Here is a 13,548-nt window from a genome sequence, read left to right as displayed (position 1 = left end):
CACTTCCACTTTGTAAATATTTCTACCATGTGAGTCACGTATCTGTGACTATCATGAACAATTGCATCATTTCCTAGATGAGGCAGATGTAAAAGGAGACATTTACAGCGAGGCCTTACTTAGCCATTGTTGTAAAACAATTATTTTGTAGCCTTCTTGTCATTTTACTACCTTAACCCTTTCCTTTTATAAGCTGTTTTTTAATCAGTAACAATTTATGAAACATTAGCTAACCTACTAATATGCAAAAAATAGGCTTGTCTTCATAGCCAGAGTACACATATTATACTGTTACTGTTCCATATTACACAGGGTACTGTTCTGAATGTTTCTTGTAGATAATGGTCTAATGAATCATTGCTTGGTCTTACTAAATGCTACGCTGTCTGCCAGTTCACACAAGCCACCTGTTGCAGTGTTGCTGTCAATGTATTGTCAATTAGAATTCTGTCAGTGGAGGTGCTGATGCCATCAGGGGCTGCTGTGTTCTCGCACACATAGCTGGCACTAAATAACAGGTCTAAACCAAGTTAAGAATGCACTCTTCTCGGTAAAATTTAATTTTTAGCTCTGAAAATGACCAAGGTGTGGACCTCAGTGACCTCATAGCTAGCTATGAGCATGCTCCTAAAGTTAAAGGGGAACTTCATGGATTTGACTAATTTTCTTTATCATTCAATGATTTAGACATAAACAAAGTTATTAAGAGTTTTTTGGTGTGAAATGTGCATTTCTAGACACATTTAGTAATTAGCTGTCAGAGTAGTTCACAGTGGTAGTACTAGAACCACACGTTGTGACGTCTACACTGCAAAAATAGTCACTTAATCTGTTCTCCAAAATGAGCAGTATCTGTCTTCTAAGTTTGTATATGATGATGGTAAAAGAGTGATAAACTTTAAAAACTACATCTTTGGGTCCTATTTTTCCTTACAACATCCTCCATGTGTCTCTCCATCCTACACCTCCTGGTTCTTCTGCTTGTGTGTGTGTGTTCAGTCACTCTCCTTGCATTCAACCAACCAGCAGGTCAGCAGGTGTAGTGTTACGATAGAAATGACAAGTCACCATTTACTACATAATTAATGTGAAGTAGCCCTATTTTGTTAGAATAACTTGAAAGTAGTCTAAAAATGTCATTTTATTTATTTTATTTTTTTAATGCCCTGGCCAGTATTCTTTGGCTGCACTTTAGGGGGACATTGATTTTATTTTTCAATTTTCATTAGTGATGTCACATACGTCATTGTTTGTATGCAGACCTCTACAGGATTTTATATTTGAAGGTTCAGTTTTACAACTAGCTGACTGGGGATTTAGGAACGACAATATCACAATATTTTTTACTAATATCAGCCTTTATCCAGTAGACTCAGTATAATGTGCAAACAGCAGTAAGATGTTGTAAAGGGATTGTGGGGCAAAACATGGGTGCAAATTCACAGAGCTGATGGACCTGGAATGTGGAACAGGTTGCACTGAATGGTGGGAGATGCTAGAGTGACGCTGAAAGGACAAAAGCTGAATGTGACATCATCAGGAACAAGGCGCGATTAACAGTACTCATTAAGTGACGATTTATTAATGAAACACACAAAGAAAACAAAGCAGCTTCAAATAGAAGCAAAAGAAAATAAATGAAAATAAAATAAAATTAAAAACAAGCAGGAACGCTACTAAATGGTGGGCAGGCTCAGCAAAGCCTGTAACAGCAGGGTTAGGGACCATCAGTAGGGTCAGAGCTGATGAGATAGCACCTCTTTTATATCTGAGGTCAATTTTTCAACTAGGAGTGAGATATTGTATTTATTTGATGCTATGAGTTTATGTATTTGTGTTAACATTTTCTGAGGTTTAATTTAGTGTAGTTATATATATGGCTAGGGGGAGTATGGTTACAAAAGTGTCTGATATTGACTGTTTTCTTTAAAACATCTTTGTACAAATTGAAAGTGACAGTTATCTGGTATGTTGTATTTTTCTGACGTCAAAGAAAATACCAGAGAATAACTGTGCCCGGCTGATTATACCTCTCTGCCTCCATGTGCAAAATACAAAGGGTTTGTTATTGATTAAAAACATGGGATTGTTCCATAAAGTTTGATCATAGGGAGAATAGATGCAATTAAGAATTTTGTTTGAAATCTACCAAGTATTCAAGGTAGTACTTATTGTATTGTATTCATAACATTTCAATTTTTTAATAATTTTGTTTATGAATGGAATGCTATTGATGCCTACTTCTTGAATTAAGCTCCTCAATGTCTAATCATGATTGGTTTAAATTACTTGTCCAGTGTCTGATGTAAAGCAATTGGTGGGAAAAGAAGTAGTAATAAAAATTTGTATTAATAAATAAATTTAATTTTGAGGTTGACATTCAGGTACATGCTGATGGCAAACACCTAGAAATCACAGAGGGGGAGAGTTAGAGAGTTAGTGTGCACCTTCTGCAGTTGTTTGACACATTTAGGTCCTTTTCAGGATACGAGATTAACTGGTCCAACTTTTCCAACTGGTCAGCTCTTACATCTTTGAACAACATGGCCAGTTCAATTCAACTACCCTCCTTATTTCCTGTTAATGATTCATTTAAATACCCGGGGTTTGATTCTTTCTTCTTTATCAGTGATGGCAATGGACAATTTTCACACCTTGCTGCAAAAAATTGAGATGATTTATATAGGTGGAGCTCACTGAGAACATCTCTGGGATAAAAATGAATATACTTCTACAACTCAGCTATCATTTTTACATACTCCTGATTTACCTCCCACTCCCTGTATAAATGACATAGGCTACCGTGATTTGGGCTGGCATTTCAACAAGCAAAATGGCTGTTTTTTGGCTTGATACATCATTGTTTATTCAAAAAACCTTTTTCCATAACTCTTTTTCACATTTTGACTTTAGCAATATTCTGACTTTTCCATCTCATCCTAGCGTAAAAATCTTTTTGTGATATTTGGGTGTTTGGGCTTTTTCCAATTCTGCAAAAACTTTGTGGACAGAAACCCCACTACTGATGGTGTCTAACCCTGTTGAGGGTCCCTAACCCTACTGATGGTCCCTAAACCTGCTGATGGTGCCTAACCGAGTTTACGGAGGCAGTAGGAGGGTTTATTGGAAAACTGGTGGACGAAATGATTCCAAGAGCCACCATAAAGACATTTCCCAACCAGGGTGAGAAAAAAAACATCTGCAAGCCTCTGAACTCTCACACTACTGCCTACAACGTGGGGCTCATCAGGAACATGAACAAGTACAAGTCTGTGGCATACGGAAAGCACAGGGCGGTGAGAGAGCTGAATCAGCGCTATGGGAGGAAACTAGAGTCACAGTTCCAGCAGAGTGGCTCTAGATCCCTGTGGCATGGACTATGGATAGATACATAAATATATATACCTACAGAGAGACAGATAGACACAAACCTACCGATAAATACCTGCAGATGGATGGACAGATACATACATAAATATACATACCTATAGATAGATAGATAGACACATACCTACCGATACGTACCTATAGATGGATAGACAGATACATAAACAACTATACATACCTAAAGAGCGATAGATAGATACATACCTATCAATACATACCTGCAGATAGATAAAAACATAGATACATACCTGCAGATGGATAGACATATACATACATAACAATACATAACTATAGAGAGAGATAGATAGGTACATACCTACCAATACATACGTGCAGATAGATAAATACATAGATACATACTTTCTGATACATACCTGTAGATGGATAGACAAATACATACATAACTATACATACCTATAGACAAATAGATAGATACATACCTACCGATACGTACCTATAGATATCTATCTATAGGTACGTATCGGTAGGTATGTATCTATCTATTTGTCTATACAGATACATAAATAACTATACATACCTAAAGAGAGATAGATAGATACATACTTACCGATACATACATGAAGATAGATAAATACATAGATACATACTTACCAATACAGACCTGCAGATGGATAGACAGATTCATACATAGCTATACATACCTATAGAGAGAGAGAGATAGATAAATACCTACAGATACATACATGCAGACAGATAATACATAGATACATACTTACCGATACATACCTGTAGATGGATAGACAGATACATGCATTACAATACATACCTTTAGATAAATACATAGATACATACTTACCGATACATACCTGTAGGTGGATAGACAGATACATACAAAACTATACATACCTACAGACAGATAGATAGATATATACCTACCGATACGTACCTGCGGATACATACATAACAATACATACCTATAGAGAGATAGACAGATACATACCTACCGATACATACATGCAGATATATAAATACATAGATACATACCTGCAGATGGACAGACAGATATATACATAACTATACATACCTATAGATAGATAGATAGATAGATAGATAGATAGATAGATAGATAGATAGATAGATACATACCTACCGATACGTACCTATAGATGTATAGACAGATACATAAACAACTATACATACCTAAAGAGAGATAGATAGATACATACCTACTGATACATACCTGCAGATAGAAAAATACATAGACACCTACTTACCAATACATACCTGCAGAAGGATAGACAGATACATACATAACAATACATACCTATAGAGAGATAGATAGATACACACCTACCGATACATACGTGCAGATAGATAAATACATAGATACATACTTACCGATACATACCTATAGATGGATAGACAGATATGTATGGTTATGTATGTATCAATAGAGAGGTAGATAGATACATACCTACCGATACGTACCTATAGATGGATAGACAGATACATAAACAACTATACATACCTAAAGAGAGATAGATAGATACATACCTACTGATACATACCTGCAGATAGAAAAATACATAGACACCTACTTACCAATACATACCTGCAGAAGGATAGACAGATACATACATAACAATACATACCTATAGAGAGATAGATAGATACACACCTACCGATACATACGTGCAGATAGATAAATACATAGATACATACTTACCGATACATACCTATAGATGGATAGACAGATATGTATGGTTATGTATGTATCAATAGAGAGGTAGATAGATACATACCTACCGATACGTACCTATAGATGGATAGACAGATACATAAACAACTATACATACCTAAAGAGAGATAGACCTATCTAGAGATACCTATCGATACATACCTGCAGATACATAAATACATAGCTACATACTTATCAATACATACCTGCAGATGGATAGACAGATACATACAAAACAACACATACCTATAGAGAGATAGATAGATACATACCTACCGATACATACTTACAGATAGATTACATATATACATACTTACCAATACATACCTATAGATGGATAGGCAGATACATACATAACTATACATATCAATAGAGAGATAGATAGATACATACCTACCGATACATACATGCTGATAGATAAAAACATATACATACTTACCAATGCATACCTGCAGATGGATAGATACATACCTATAGATACATACCTGCAGACAAATAGCTAGATCCATACTTACTGATACATACCTGTAGATGGATAGACAGATACATACCTACCAATACATACCTACAGATAGATACATATATACCTACTGATACATATGTATAGATAGATACTTACAGTGAGAGAGATAGATACCTACCAATACATACCTACAGATGGACAGATGCTTACCTACCAATACATACCTGCAGATAGATATAGTTACATTCCTACCGATATAGATAGATAGAGCGATAGATACATACATACATACAGACACATAGATACAGATAGATGCATACATACATACGTACATACACAGATAGATAGATAGACACTTACATACAGATACATACATACATACATACATAGATACATCCAAACATACATACGTACATAGATACATACATACATATATACATACATACAGATACATAGTTACAGATGGATACATACATACAATCATACACAGATACATATTTACAGATAGATAGATAGATACAGATACATAGTTACAGATACATAGATACAAACATACATACGTACATAGATAGATACATACATAAATACAAACAAGCATACATAGATACATAGTTACAGATGGATACATACATACATACATACATACAAATACATAGTTAGATACATACATACATACATACATACATACAAATACATAGTTAGATAGATACATACATACATACACAGATACATAGTTACATACGTACATAGATACATAGATACATACATACATACAGATACGTACGTACATACATACGCAGATAGATAGATAGATAGATAGATAGATAGATAGATAGATAGATAGATACATACACAGATACAGTACAGATACTTACATACATACACAGATACAGATACATAGATACACAGATAGATACATACATACATAGATACAGATAGATACGTACATAAATAGATACATAGTTACAGATAGATAGATAGATAGATACATACATACATACATACATACATACACACACAGATACATAATTACAGATACACAGATGCATACATACATAGATAGATACATACAAACATACAAAAGTAATTAGATACACGTAGGAAGACAAAGAAGAATTTTAGGTCTACCTTTGATATCGAAGAAATCAAGAATTGTCCTAACTATCCAATATGAGGAAAAGGCACGCAATCGTTATTTTGCAGTGTCGGTTTGCGCTCTGACCGTAATGTCAACACCGCGTGCAGTCGGACCTTTATAAAATAACTTGTTCTATTCTGTCTCACACACACACACACACACACACACACACACACACACACACACACACACACACACACACAGTGACGTCATATACACCACTGTGTCGTTTTAGCGTGATTAAAATAGGCTACTCACAGGACTGTTACGGATCTTTTGCTTTGACTAGCTAGGTTAGCTAAATCAGCTAGGTTAGCTAGCTAGCTAACTATTCGACGAAACTGAGTATACAAACGCAATGGTAAAAACCTGTGGTAAAAAGACCAAAACCTTAAGTAAATTGTTAACTGTTAAAAAATAGATTTCTAAAGCCTGGATTATGAATTATTGGGAGATAGAGGCGACAATGCAGCGCTAAAGACAAAAAAGGAATTTTAACCGCAGTTATGAGTGGCAGCACCAGCAATCGCAGGTGTGAGTGGCATTATATTTACATTTACCCTCCACATCCTTTGTGTCTGTATATTCGTCCTCGATGCGTCCAGTACACCATCTCCAGAAACGCCTCATTTTTCCTCTGTCCTCTTCAGTGACTTTCCACAGACTGATTTGTAAAGGCGTTCATGGGATTCCCCTCACATGTGACATCAGACCACAGGACATATGGGGTTCTAAAGTTCCAAGAGTGTAGATGAGTTGTTTTTCTTTGAATTTCCTAATTTCATTGCTGCCATAGCAACAACTGGCAATGCAAACAGACGTGTCATTAATGTAGTGACTCTACCTCAACCTGGATTGATTAACCATGTACGGCTCACCGGAGACTGTGATACATATAACATCCCAAAGTGTACTTCATTCTGAGCAAAATCTAACTAGCCTCATTACTGCTGAACTATGAGGGGCCATTTAGGGAGAAATCAGGGAAACACGACTTGTACATACATATGAAACATTTTCACATAAATAGCCTACTACTTACATTTGTGTATAATAATTTAAACTTGCATATACACGCACTTGCCCACTCAATCCCTGGTGCGTAAACATAGAGTTGCACTATGCTTATGTTGGTATGGGGATGTCTGTGTGTATATAACAATTTTCTGTGCGCCCGGAAGTCATTTCATTGTAACTTCAAGGCAGATATTTAACATGTGTACAGTGCGTATAATAGACAGAGGAAGACTGTTGAACTATTAATATTACGACAGTTATTGACATTTGTGTAATAAGTAGTGCTTCTCTTAATGACAAATGTAACTTTTCCCATATAGAATTGTGTGCTTTATATTGTTTGGAGGAACTTTTTCTTCTCATTTAGAAATATGTTCACTAAGTGCTCAGATTGTCTTATTATTTATTATGCTCAGTCTCAGCATTTTTGGCAGATTTCACCACGTTATTACGAACGTGGATACGTTATCTTATAATTATAAGCAGTGTGAGATGTGAAGCTAAGCGAATCACATGTGCAGAATTTCTAACAATAGCCTGTTTTGTATAGCCTGGCTAACTGACCAATCAGTGAAATTAAATGTGGCTGCTGAGCTTATTGCAGCTGGGTCAATTTAATTTGATTTAATTGTGTTTAATTTGAAACTCAGCTGCGTGCCATGAGACACAAGTTAATCTGAGCATTTTTTTTTGTTCTAGCTGTAAGATAACGCCGATTTAACCTAGCCATGTTTTAGTTCGCTTGAAATAATTGAGGTTCATCGCTAGAGGGTGCTGTTCACTTTTTTTCTTTTTTCTTTTTGTATTATTGATCAGGAAAAAACTGAAATAGATGAGGTGGACGTTTTCTATGTATGATATGGAATTTGAGTATATGAGTGAATGTTACTATGTAAATGTGTAAGAATTTGTGGATAAGATTATTATGAGATTATTTATAATCAAACGACTACATTATACAACCACATCTTCCTTTTATTTACATATAATACAGATATTTTATTTACAGAGCAGCTCCTCATTGGTTCAGCTCAGAAGCTTCTTTTTGATGTCCTCTTTCTCCAGGTACTCCTGCAGAATTTGTAGATAAGATTATTATGAGATTATTTATAATCAAATGACTACACTATGCAACCACATCTTCCTTTTATTTACATATTATACAGATATTTACAGATATTTATATTTTACTTACAGAGCAGCTCCTCATTGGTTTGGCTCAGAAGCTTCTTTTCAATGTCCTCTTTCTCCAGGTAGTCCTGCAGTTTAGGCATCTCATCTGCCAACCGCCTGAGGGCAGAAGAGACGTGGTGTGAAGCTTAGCCTGCTGTTAAAGGATACAGATATAGTACATCTGTGAGGCTAAAAGCGCTTATTATATGAAGCCTTATAGAGGTCATTTGGAATGATCTCTTTCGATCAACCCTAATGTAACCCTTACAAACTTTCATGAACTCATTTGAATAACACTACCATAGCCCTTAAGAACTTTCCTAAAATTTTTTAGGATGTTCTGAACAGATTATCTCTTAAAGGTTAAATCCCTCAAAGGTCTTAGTCCTGCTCATCCCACATGCTGATGTGTGAGTGAAACAGTGCAGAGGTGTAGAGACCTGGACTTGGCGGCATGCAGGGCTTTCCTGGCAATTAGTGCTGCCGGAGAACCAGAACATGCTTCCACATCCAGTATATTTTACTCCAGTTATTCTTTTTATGAGCCTACACACACACACACACACACACACACACACACACACACACCACACATTGGCTTTTACTTTGCTTAAAAAAGGAGGGAAGATAGGTTAAAAAAGAAAATATTGTGCACTGACCATAACTCTATTAACATGCTCACTCAGAGTTAACACAGATCACCACACGGGGGTGATGTCCGAGTTGAAATACCTTTGAATATAATTTACTTGAATATCAGTTTTCCTTCAATCCGGCAATGGTCATTTTCATGTGTCTTACTTGCCTGTTTTATGCTTATTCATATCCCCCAAAAGTCTGTTTAGACAAGCGGTACGTTTAAGCTCTTTCGTGGTGCATTTGACATACGAGTTTATCTTTTGCTCATAATGCATTAATGACATTTACCATCTCCAGTTAACAATTTACTTCAGGTTTTGGTCTTTTTACACAGGTTTTTACCATAGCGTTTGTGTACTCAGTTTCGTCGAATAGTTAGCTAGCTAACCTAGTGCCTGTGTGTGTGATAGTTAGGACAACTCTTGATTTCTTCGATATCAAAGGTAGACCTAAAATTCTTCTTTATGTCTTTCTGTGTGCATGTATGTTTGTATGTATCTATCTCTCTATAGGTATGTATTGTTATGTATGTATCTGTTTATCCATCTACAGGTATGTATCGGTAACGTACCGATGGATAGACAGTGAGGGAAGCCCATTGTAGGTATGTGACCTACAACCTTCACCTGTCTGTCTTTAAGTGGGTTTCCCCTAAGGCTGGATTTTAAGGCCCTGTTTTGGGTCTACACTGAACACCATCAGTCCATCCAACAGTCCATCATCTTAGCCATTCATCTACCCACCTCTGCCCTGAAGTCATTCCCCTCAGTCCTAGCTTAGCTAGGTCCTCCCTCCTTGTTTGATCAATCTCCCTCTCTTTTTCTATCTAGCTCTTTGTTTTTTCACATTGCACAAGAAACGTTTGTGCGCAATTAGACACGCACGCACGCACGCACGCACAAACACGCACACACACTCGTGCTCACACGCACACACTCGCGCGCGCACACACACACACACACATGCACATGTGTACACACACACACATATGCTGTACTGACTCTGTAGTCTAACTCAGAGCATTTTAAATTTAAAAAATTCCATTGAGATTAAGCTGCAAAACCACATCTTTAATTTGAGAAATTAACATCAATAATGGATGAACTATACAATAATAACTGCTCAGTTTGTTCTGAATCCTCTTATTTAACGGGACCATGAGTAACTGGCCCCATGGCTGCTTGTTTCTCAGCCAGCTGTTTGTCATTACGTTATTAGATCCTGCACTAGAGAGCTAGCAAAGGTCTAGAACAAACCCATTTAATACACAAAAAGGTCTGGAGTAAACGCCTTCACATCACTTAGAGTGTGGCCTCCTTATAGACTGTCTTGTAGGTGTAGTGATGGAGTACCAAACTCCCTCTCATTAACTGTAAACCTGGAATGTATTTATGATGGCCAGTAACCTGAATTTCCAACACCCTAGACAATGCAGACTCAGTACGGTATGCTGCCTTCTCTATTCAATTGCCGTTAAGGGTTCTTATTGATGGGTTGGGATTATAGAATTATGGTGTATTAACAGATTATTGCTTCTGTGTGCTTTGGATGACATGCCCAAATCCACCTGAATATGTCAAAGCCAATCCAGGTGGTGTTTATATGAGTAAGGTTTATATGAGTAATCTTCATCACTGCCCACTGGTTCTCTGGCAGCTCCAAGCGCAGACATGACGAGCGTGAAGAAGTGGGCGCCTTCGCCTCTCCGGGTCCTACACCTGTCCGCCAGGCTCTTCTCACACCCACGCGCTTCCAGTCAGTGGGGGCGGCCTCCCACGACCCCCGCCCACAGCACTTCTCGCGGACGTGCAATGCTGTGCACTTCCTGTGTCAAATGTATGGGTTCGGCGTGCCACTCTACAACGTGCGCTATCATACCAACACCAATGGCTTACTCTGTGTCAACTACAGCGTGCTGGTACCAGGGTTATCCGAACCGTTCTGCGGTGCTGCCGAAGTTCTCCCCTGCCCCAACAACAACAACATGGAGGAGGAGGCCCACCACACCGCAAGGCCATGGGTCATGCCTAGAGTTACTGCTGTTACTTCTCAGTTTGGATAAGCTTGGTTCATTTTGTTGTTTGAATTCTCATGTTTACCGATGTTTTATGTTATGTTTTTTCTTAAGTTGTATAATGTTTTAATTATGCAGTAAGAGTTTCCAGTTTGTAAAGGCTTTTTGTGGTTTTTGCATGTAGATGAGTTCACAATTTTGACTGTGTTGCACATTAAAAAAGAAAGTTGTTGGATACATTTCTCCCTCTTTTCCCACAGATATTAAAAATGTTTTCATTGACTGGGGGGGGGGGGGTTTACACCTGTCAAAGCGTAATGCAAGTGTCCTAATGTGAGCTTGGGCAGGACAGAAACCTCCCATGGAGCAGAACAGCAAAAGCTCGTTTAATTTTCATTTTCAGTAGGTATACAGACCGTGAAAATGGGGCTTCTGGCTTTTTGGGTTTTAAGCAGGAAGTGTCAGAAAAGTTACCACAGGGATAACTGACTTGTGGCGGCCAAGCGTTCATAGCGACGTCGCTTTTTGATCCTTCGATGTCGGCTCTTCCCATGATTGCGAAGCAGAATTCACCAAGCGTTGGGTTGTTCACTCACTAACAGGGAACGTGAGGTGGGTTTAGACCGTCATGAGACAGGTTAGTTTTACCCTACTGATGATGTGATGTTGCAACAGTAATCCTGCTCAGTATGAGAGGAACCGCAGGTTCAGACATTTGGTGCGTGTGGGATTATGACTGAACGCCTCCAAATCAGAATCCTCCCGGACCCCAGTGAGCAAAGACACGTGTGAACGGACCAGGGATTCAGCTGCAAAGCATGTTTGTGGAGAACCTGGTGCTAATTGACCTTAAATGACCTGATTCTGGGCCAGGTTCTTGTGAGTGGCAGAGCAGCTACGTTGCTGCGATCCATTGAAAATTAGCCCTTGATCCAATCTAAGAGGTTTAGCCCGAGGAGGGGGGCTTAAGTGTGGTCCCTAAAGGGTCGGCTGGTGCGCTGCATTCCTGGAGGTCTGGAGCTCCGGAATGTAGCATGGGACATGGTGAGGAGTGTGTCCAGGTGAGTATGTGCTGTGCTGGGCATGAGTGATGGAGCGTAGTGCCCTGGAGGTATGGATGTTCCATAAGGGGAAATGATGTGGAGTGTGCCCAGGTGAGGATGCACTTAGTCGAAGCTTTCTCTCTCCTCCTGCCGTATACTCCCCAACTCGTTGCAGTGCCGACGTAGAGCATGTGGCCGCACGTTTGCTTGCAGCGTCCAGTATTAGTATATCCTATACACACAAACCCCATTCAACCGCCCAGCACGGCTGTCAGAGGGGGTGTGTGACTGTCGATCTACAACAGGTGGTAGTAACACTGAAAGAACTTTTTTAAAGCCAGAATTTACCGAATTTATTTTTTCACATTACATTCTATATTACATAAAGTCATTTACTTCAGATCTCAAGGCAGAGCTGTATGGCAAATAGTAAATTGTTAATACAGATTTTTTTTTTGTATTATTAATAGGTTAATAATATTAGTTTATTCGATCAAGTAGGCTAACGCTGGGTATTGTTAACACCATCAACTACAATGTGTTTATTTCCTTACCTTTATTTACATTCTGAGTGTAAAATCTCATATTTACGTAAACATTCACATAAAAGATTCACAATCTTTTCATCATGAGTGGGCATACAGAGAAACCGCTTTCCCAACGCGTCAGTCCGACGGGACCCCAGAGTTTAGAGCATGGACCCCTTCAGTGCACTGGTAGCCTTTACCAGAGCTGAGCTCAAGACCTGCTCCACTGGGTTGAGCTCCGGTCCCGGTGACCAGAACAATTTAATCAAATGTGTTGTGTTTTTTGTTCCTCTCCAAGATGTTTCAGACGCCGATATTCAGATTTGAGTCTGAGCAAGTTGAGAAACCCACTATGAGGGTTTCTGGGTGCTCTGGAGGAGCATTCAGAAGTACTTGTGACTAGAGAAACACAGCCAACCACATAAACAAGAAATAATGTCAGTAATGT

The sequence above is a fragment of the Electrophorus electricus genome, unplaced genomic scaffold, assembly GCF_041902795.1.
Source record: "Electrophorus electricus isolate QZ-2024a unplaced genomic scaffold, ASM4190279v1 Scaffold27, whole genome shotgun sequence".
Classification (NCBI taxonomy): domain Eukaryota; kingdom Metazoa; phylum Chordata; class Actinopteri; order Gymnotiformes; family Gymnotidae; genus Electrophorus; species Electrophorus electricus.
The sequence above is the reverse complement of the archived record's forward strand: the minus strand, read 5'-3'. Positions refer to the sequence as shown.